We start from the raw sequence: 7789 nt of genomic DNA, 5'->3' as shown, positions 1-7789 counted from the left end.
GACCAGTTTAAGGATTTGGTAAATATTCTTATGCACCATGATCGTTTCTACCTCTTTGCTGATTATGAATTCTACATAAAGTGTAAAGATTCTGTAGGTAAGCTATACCAAAAGCCAACAGAATGGACCAAGAAGGCCCTTCTTAACATTGCATCATCAGGAAAGTTCTCAAGTGATCGCACAATTGCAGAATATGGTAGGGAAATCTGGGGAGTAGAACCATCTTGGGAGAAGCTCCCTGCTCCTCACGAGCCTCGTGAAACAGAAGCTTCTGAGGAGAAGTTAAAAAAAAAAAATACTGTAATTAAAGATTAAATCTTGCCCTGTATTAAAGGTTGTTATAGAACTTGGATTTAAGAATATTTTGAGGCTTTTCAAAATTAAAGCTACATAAAACTTAATCTCAAAACAGAATGAAAATATTTATAGTTCTGTAACTTGTCCATTTATAATTGATGTACATGAATGATGCTCGTAGATTTGCTTGATGTTTAAATGGCAAACAAGTGCTTGTAACTGGAGTAGTTACAAGATAGAAAAACAATACTCTTGAGTAATACCTGATATCACCTAGTCACTGATGCTCAGTTTCATAGGCTAGTTGCTTGATTAAAATGCTGTCTGTGCCAATTTTTCATTTCATTGCACATTGAAATTCATTAACACAAAGAAATTTTATCTAAAGTTCTAAAAATGTCAGACTTGTATATTTATGAACAAATTAATAAGTAATAGATAACATATTGGGAGCAAGGAGCTAGTAACCCCTTCTCCTGTATACATTACTAAAGTTGGAAAAAGAAACTTTCGTTTTTCTTTTTGGGCCACCCTGCTTCAGTGGGATAAGGTCTGTTTGTTGAAAGAAGAAGATATATATATATATATATATATATATATATATATATATATATATATATATATATATATATATATATATATATATATATAATATATATATACCACCACTAGAACTTTACTGGGGACCCTCATCCTCAGAGAAGACAATAAACCTACCTCAGGGAAAACTCAAGGTTCTCCCAGGAACTGTTTAAATATTTTCTTCTCCTACCACCCCCTATATCTTTATGCTTGTTGTGAACTTCATTAAGATACAGAATACATTGACAGGAAACACAAACATTAATACATTGGTACAATGTATCAAAGGTTATGAATCTCGTGCAACTCCTTCGAAGCCGGACTAGAGCCCAGTATGCAGCATGCATTTCCCCTCTGAATGGCCACACTGAGACACTGGAATATGAAAGTGGCTGCCCTTGGGTCCCTGGTGGTGCCGATGAGTCTGGAACCCAGTTCTTTAAGGAAACGTGTAGCATGTTTTCCCCATGATCCTAAAGTCTCTCACTGGTACAAATTGATACTGTTGGCTTATGTCCCTTTACTTGCCAATCTTTATATATATATATATATATATATATATATATATATATATATATATATATATATATATATATATATATATATATATATATTGGTATCTTAGTTTATATAACATATTCCCAGACCGAACTTACAATAAAATTTCTTTGTAATCTATGTTTCATTAGGACAAGTCAGCATGGATCCTGTGTTCATGCAGAATGAAACAGCAAAAAATTATTCTATCTTCCACAATTTTGTTACAGGATATCCCACACAATAACCAGTAAACGTGAAAAATTAGTTATGACGGTGAGCTGACATTTTGTTAGATCCCCGGATCTAATCTCCGGAAAAAGCTGTGGATCATTCCAAGCGTCTATAAGGCTTTTATATTTATTGCGGGACATGCATTTTTTTGGCAGAATATATTTAATGCTATCACAAGAGAAAGTGCCCATTTTGAGCTTTGGGATTCTATGTTCTGAAGCAAAATCTAATTTCAACATGCAAAGGCAAACATTACTGGGAAATAGTTGCTGTTTTTATGAGATTGGACACAAAAATGTTGCATTTAACAAAAGACTTATTTTAAATTATTTTTAGATGGATCTTAGTCCACTGATTGAGCTGTCATATTAAGCTGTCATGTTAAGCCGATTATTATGTACTTGTTCCGTTGTAACAGAAAATGCATGTTGCTAAAAGTAGCTCCTTAATTTTAATAATAATAACAACACTGACTACTAGATTCTTAAACCTAGCTACATGAAATAATAATATCAACACTGTTACTACTACTACTGTTACGGTTACTACTACTACCACTACTACAGCTGCTACTACCACCACTACTACAGCTGCTACTACTACTACAGCTGCTACTACTACAACTGCTACTACTACTACAACTGCTACTACAACTGCTACAACTGCTACTACAACTGCTACTACTACAACTGCTACTACTACTACTACTACAGCTGCTACTACTACTACTCCTACAGCTACTACTACTACTACTACAACTGCTACTACTACTACTACAACTGCTACTACTACTACTACAACTGCTACTACTACAGCTGCTACTACTACTACTACAGCTGCTACTACTACTACTACTACTACAGCTGCTACTACAACTGCTACTACTACTACTACTACTACTACTACTACAGCTGCTACTACTACTACTACAACTGCTACTACTACTACTACAACTGATACTACTACTACTACTACAACTGCTACTACTACTACTACAACTGCTACTACTACAGCTGCTACTACTACTACTACAGCTGCTACTACTACTACTACTACAGGTGCTACTACTACTACTACAACTGCTACTACTACTACTACTACAACTGCTACTACAACTGATACTACTACTACTACAACTGCTACTACTACTACAACTGCTACTACTACAGCTGCTACTACTACTACTACAGCTGCTACTACTACTACTACTACTACTACAGCTGCTACTACTACTACTACTGCTAATAATAATAATAATAATAATAATAATAATAATAATAATAATAATTTCATTATTACCATTATTTTTATTATCATTATTCTCAGCATTTCTCGAAAATAATTCAGTGTAATCTGGCTTCTGATACTCATAGAGTTAATTAAGAGCATCTGTGGATAAAAAAGAAACAGCTGCAATTAAAGTGTTAGTTCTATATACCTGGAGGTATTTGAGTGCAACAATTGTGAGTGATCAGTTCACTTTGAGGAGCTGAAGTCCATTTGTGGATGAGAATTACATCGTTTACAGCTGATTATATTATTATTATTATTATTATTATTATTATTATTATTATTATTATTATTATAAAAAAGAAGCGCTAAGCCACAAGGGCTACAGGTGATTATATTATTTCTCAATTGTTAAGATTTGCCTTAACATATACGTATATAAAGAAAATATTATATACTGTATGTAAGGGAGCTTATAACGTGTGCGTAGAGTATATATTATATAACATATATAGGGAATATATTATACAACATATATGTAGAGAATATATTAATAAGATTATTACGTATTATATGGAAAATATAATTTAATATTATTTATATACATTTGGATTTAATTATGAATCCGATAACAAAGTTAGTTATTGTGTGGGGAGAAATTTTATATATGGAACAGAGGGAAACAGAAGGGAGAGAGAGATTACAGAGAGGGAAAGAAAATTGCTGGGTGGGACAATATATCTGGTCATGAAGACCACACTGACGGACCAGCTGCAGACTTGGCCATCAAGACCAAAGTGACAGACCAAACCACTTAAGACCTCTGGATACGCCTTCTGATATCAAAATAAAGTATATGTTACCTTTCTAAGAGGTTCTTCAAAGTATTGGTCTCATGCTCCAACTCATTCTGTCTCATATAACCTCACGACAAACAGCAAAAGATGAAAAACTAACTTAAAGTTTTGGTCTCTTCTGGATCATTATTTCTCTCCTGTGAAGCATAATAACAGTAAAAGTCAGACCGAATCTTCGTTTAATCTTTTCTCTTCTAATTCAGGATTAGATATTAATTGTTCTAATGATATTGCTTTGACTTTCATTCCTCTTGACGGAATATGTTGATGGGTGAATTATTATAAACAAAGAAAGCGCTAAACCGACTAAGGTTATGCAGTGCTGCGGGGCAGAAAATAGATCCTGGGCTATAAATAGCTAGGTGGAGAGGGGATCAGAGATGAGGGGAGAAAAGGACTGGAAGGTATGCTTAGGGCTATGTGTCTAAGTTCGTATAGTAAAGTAGTTGCTGACAAAAAGTCAAAAAGTGATTGTAAGTCAAAGGCAGGGCCGTCTGCAAGGACGGCAGATAAGGTAACTGCAGTAGGACGGCCGCGTCGTTGTAGGTAAATCCTGTGAGCTAAGTAACCGGGCAATCTTCAAGAAGGTGAAGAGCCAAAATAGGGACCCGACAAACCTCACAGAGAGGAATAGGGTGTCGTTCCATGAGATATCCATGTGAAAGGCGGGTATGGCCGATGCGGAGACGGGAGAGCACAGTCTCCCGAGTACGGCAACGGTGGTAAGATGATGGTCACAAACCTAAAAGCGGTTTAATAGAGTGCAATTTGTTATGGTGCGTGTCCTACCACCGTTGTTGCCAACGGTCACGGAGATGGGCAGAGATGACTGTAAAATAATCCCTGAACGGAATACCTCTATAGGAAACCGGAAGATCATGTACCTCTGACTGCGCAACAGCATCCGCCTGTTCACTGCACTGCGCATCAACGTGTCCAGGGAACCAACAGAAAACAACATCTTTGTTTTTGCTAGCCACACGGCACAGCCATAGTTGAATACGAAGGACCAATGGATGAGGGAAATCAAATTGTTTAATGGCTTGTAAAGCACTGTGTGAATCTGAAATGATCACAAACGTCGAAGGAGATATATGTAATATGAAGAAGGAGAAGCGCTATGAGGAGCTATGAGGATGGCATACAAGTCGGCGGTAAAAATATTAGTCGAGTCTTACAAATAACCTCGGACAACAACAACAGAGAACACCACCGTGAGCCCAACACCGTCAGAATATTTAGAACTATCTGTGTAAACAGCGACAGCATAAGCATACGACCGGAAGTGATCAAGAAAAAGAGCGAGAAGTGATCGAGAAAAAGAGCGAGGAGTCGTAGGCAGGAGAGCTTTGCCACATGGCAGTAGGGGAGAACAGACACGAGCCATCAGAACCTCCCATGGGGAAAGGGAAAAGGCAGATGCTAAATGAACATACATGGGAGGCAACTGAAGAGAAGACCAGAGTGAGTGAACACGAAGAGAAAACGGTCGGAGTAGGCAGGGGCGCTGAACAAATAGTGGGCTTCTACTAACATCTGAGACCAACCTATAAGTAGAAGGAACACGAAGGTCATGAGAGTAGACAAAGTAATGAAGGCAATGAGCATCACGACGATCAACTAAGGAAGGAACATTCGCCTTCGCAACGAGGCTTTCAACAGGGGATGAACGAAAGGCACCAAGGCGTAAACGTAGACCCTGATGATGAAAGGGATCTAACTTAGAAAGAGTTGTAGGGAAGCCGCAGAATAGACTTGGTCGCCATAATCCAGCTAGGACGTGACTAGGGTGGAATGCAAACTGAGGAGAGTCCAGCAGTCTGCTCCCCATGAATGATGCACAAGAATTTTAAGTGGATTCAGCCGACCATGGCAAATTGCCTTCAAATTATTATTATAATCAAAATGAAGCGCTAAGCCACAAGGGCTATACAGCTTCCACCGGCGATCGAAGAGAAGGCCAAGAAACTTGACTGTATCGTATTCTGGAATATGTGAGCTGTCTAAATACAATGGAATATCTGGGACAAGAGGACATTTAGTGAAGGTAATGAAATGGGTCTTCGTACTAGAAAATTTAAATCCATGAGAAGTGGCCCAATAGGAAACTCGGTCAATCACATCTTGAAAGGAGGCCACTACCAGGCGACAGTCAGCGCCTGCGTAAGCTATGGCAAAATCATCCACATAAATTGACGCCCAAATATGTGATGCAAGAATGGGAGGTAGGTCATCTATAGCCAAGATAATCAGTTGGAGATGTCGGTTGTAGGTAAAAGAATTTAGTCCACTGCATACTTGTAAACAAGGTGAGTAAATGAAGAGGGGTCGTTTTTGGATGGAATGAGCAGACATCGAAGAACCATCATCAGCAAACGGTCTGAAACATTTAGGCATAGTACCGCGGGTGGCCTGACCTGAGGTAGATGGGCAATCCGAAAGCCGTCGCACTGTATTCGGGGAAGCCAGACGCATAGTTAAAGGCATGCAAGAGGTAGAGGCACTAGCAGAAATGGGCATACCCTCAGCACCTGGAGCAGGTGATGAAGCGTCACCAGCAGAAGGTACAGGGGTACGGGAAAGGTTTAGAGAATGGTCCAATAATGAAGCTGGGTGGGAAGAGGATGCGGGAACAGCATCGATAGGAACTTCAGGGTTAAATATTATACTTACAATTTACATACATGTGCGCATCAGCAGCTAATCATCAACAAGATATGCATGATTTTCAATCTAAGAACTCACTGTAGGAATGGCTTGGTGAGGGATACTGTTCACGGCATCAGTCAGGATGATCACGGAGGCTGCAGAACCAGCATAGAGATGATTTATTCGACTAAAGACGCCTGCTCAGCAGGCGAAACGTTTCGGCAATAAAGATATCCAGGTGCTGTACAAATGTATTATTCATCAACTTTATGTAACAGTATATCATAATACGATATCTAAAGTTGAAATAAGCACCCAAATAACTAAATAATTAAAAGAAAACATTCACTTCGACACTCACCGGAACTCATTCATAATATTCAGCTTAAAGAGCAGTGTTACCACTCAGACCACTCCCTGATAATCACTCTCATTTCAAATATTTTTTTTTCCTTTCACACCCGAATGTTGGCAGTTTTCCCTCCAAGTTGCATTGCATTAAATTCCCCCACTCATTACAAGCGAGAAGTAAAATTTCCATGGTATTAATCACATTTGCTTTCTCACTCAACGCCAGCAAACTCCAATTCATCAGCCCCGCGGTGGGATCCCGGTGGTGATAAAGCAGGTCCTCCCTCCAGGATAAACACTCTGGCTTACCCTCGGGAACGAGGTTTTCGACGCGGCCGCCCGCTCTTCTCAGTAAGCTTTTTTTTCCCTGTGTGTTTCACCTGATGTTCAGGGCACAGTATTGTGCTTGCCGATGAGAAGTTCCTGGCTGCTGGGGCCAAGATTAAAATGATTTATTCGGGTGTTCCATCACATAATCTGTATGTAAAATAGTATATGTATATATATATATATATATATATATATATATATATATATATATATATATATATATATATATATATATATATATATATATATATATATAAGAGAGAGAGAGAAAGAGAGAGAGAGAGAGAGAGAGAGAGAGAGAGAGAGAGAGAGAGAGAGAGAGACTGATCTCTAGAAACTCAGCTTTAAGCTCGATTGCAAGTCCGTTATCCTTTCCAGTACTAAGGTCAGTACAAAGGTCCAGCACTGAGGTCCAGCACTGAGCTCTAGCACTAAGTTCCAGCTCTAAAGTCCAGCAAATCAAAATGCAAATAAACAACAATCAAGAGAACCTCTGATGGAAATCATGCGAATTTAAATAATTTTAAGTCCCGGAAAACAGGGTCAATGCTAAGACAACAATGTGCATGAAGCACTAACGATAAAAAAAACAGTTTTACCCCAGATTTAGTCCTCCACTTTTGTAAAACAAAAATAGTGAAAACAATAGATAGTTTACAGAAAAACAACATACTTTAAGTCCCAAAATGTTCCGAGACTCATAAATATTAATCATATTATAA

The 7789-nt window shown here is 38.3% G+C and overlaps 1 pseudogene; it reads left to right on the top strand.

Moving 5' to 3' along the window:
- Positions 1-804, top strand: part of LOC138854776 (glycogen phosphorylase-like) — a 1539-nt pseudogene extending 735 nt beyond the window's left edge.
- The last annotated feature ends 6985 nt before the right edge of the window (positions 805-7789 follow it).

This window comes from Cherax quadricarinatus, chromosome 69, assembly GCF_038502225.1.
Source record: "Cherax quadricarinatus isolate ZL_2023a chromosome 69, ASM3850222v1, whole genome shotgun sequence".
In the NCBI taxonomy this organism is placed as follows: Eukaryota; Metazoa; Arthropoda; class Malacostraca; order Decapoda; family Parastacidae; genus Cherax; species Cherax quadricarinatus.
Note: the sequence above shows the minus strand (reverse complement) of the source record. Positions and strands in the feature narration are given on the sequence as shown.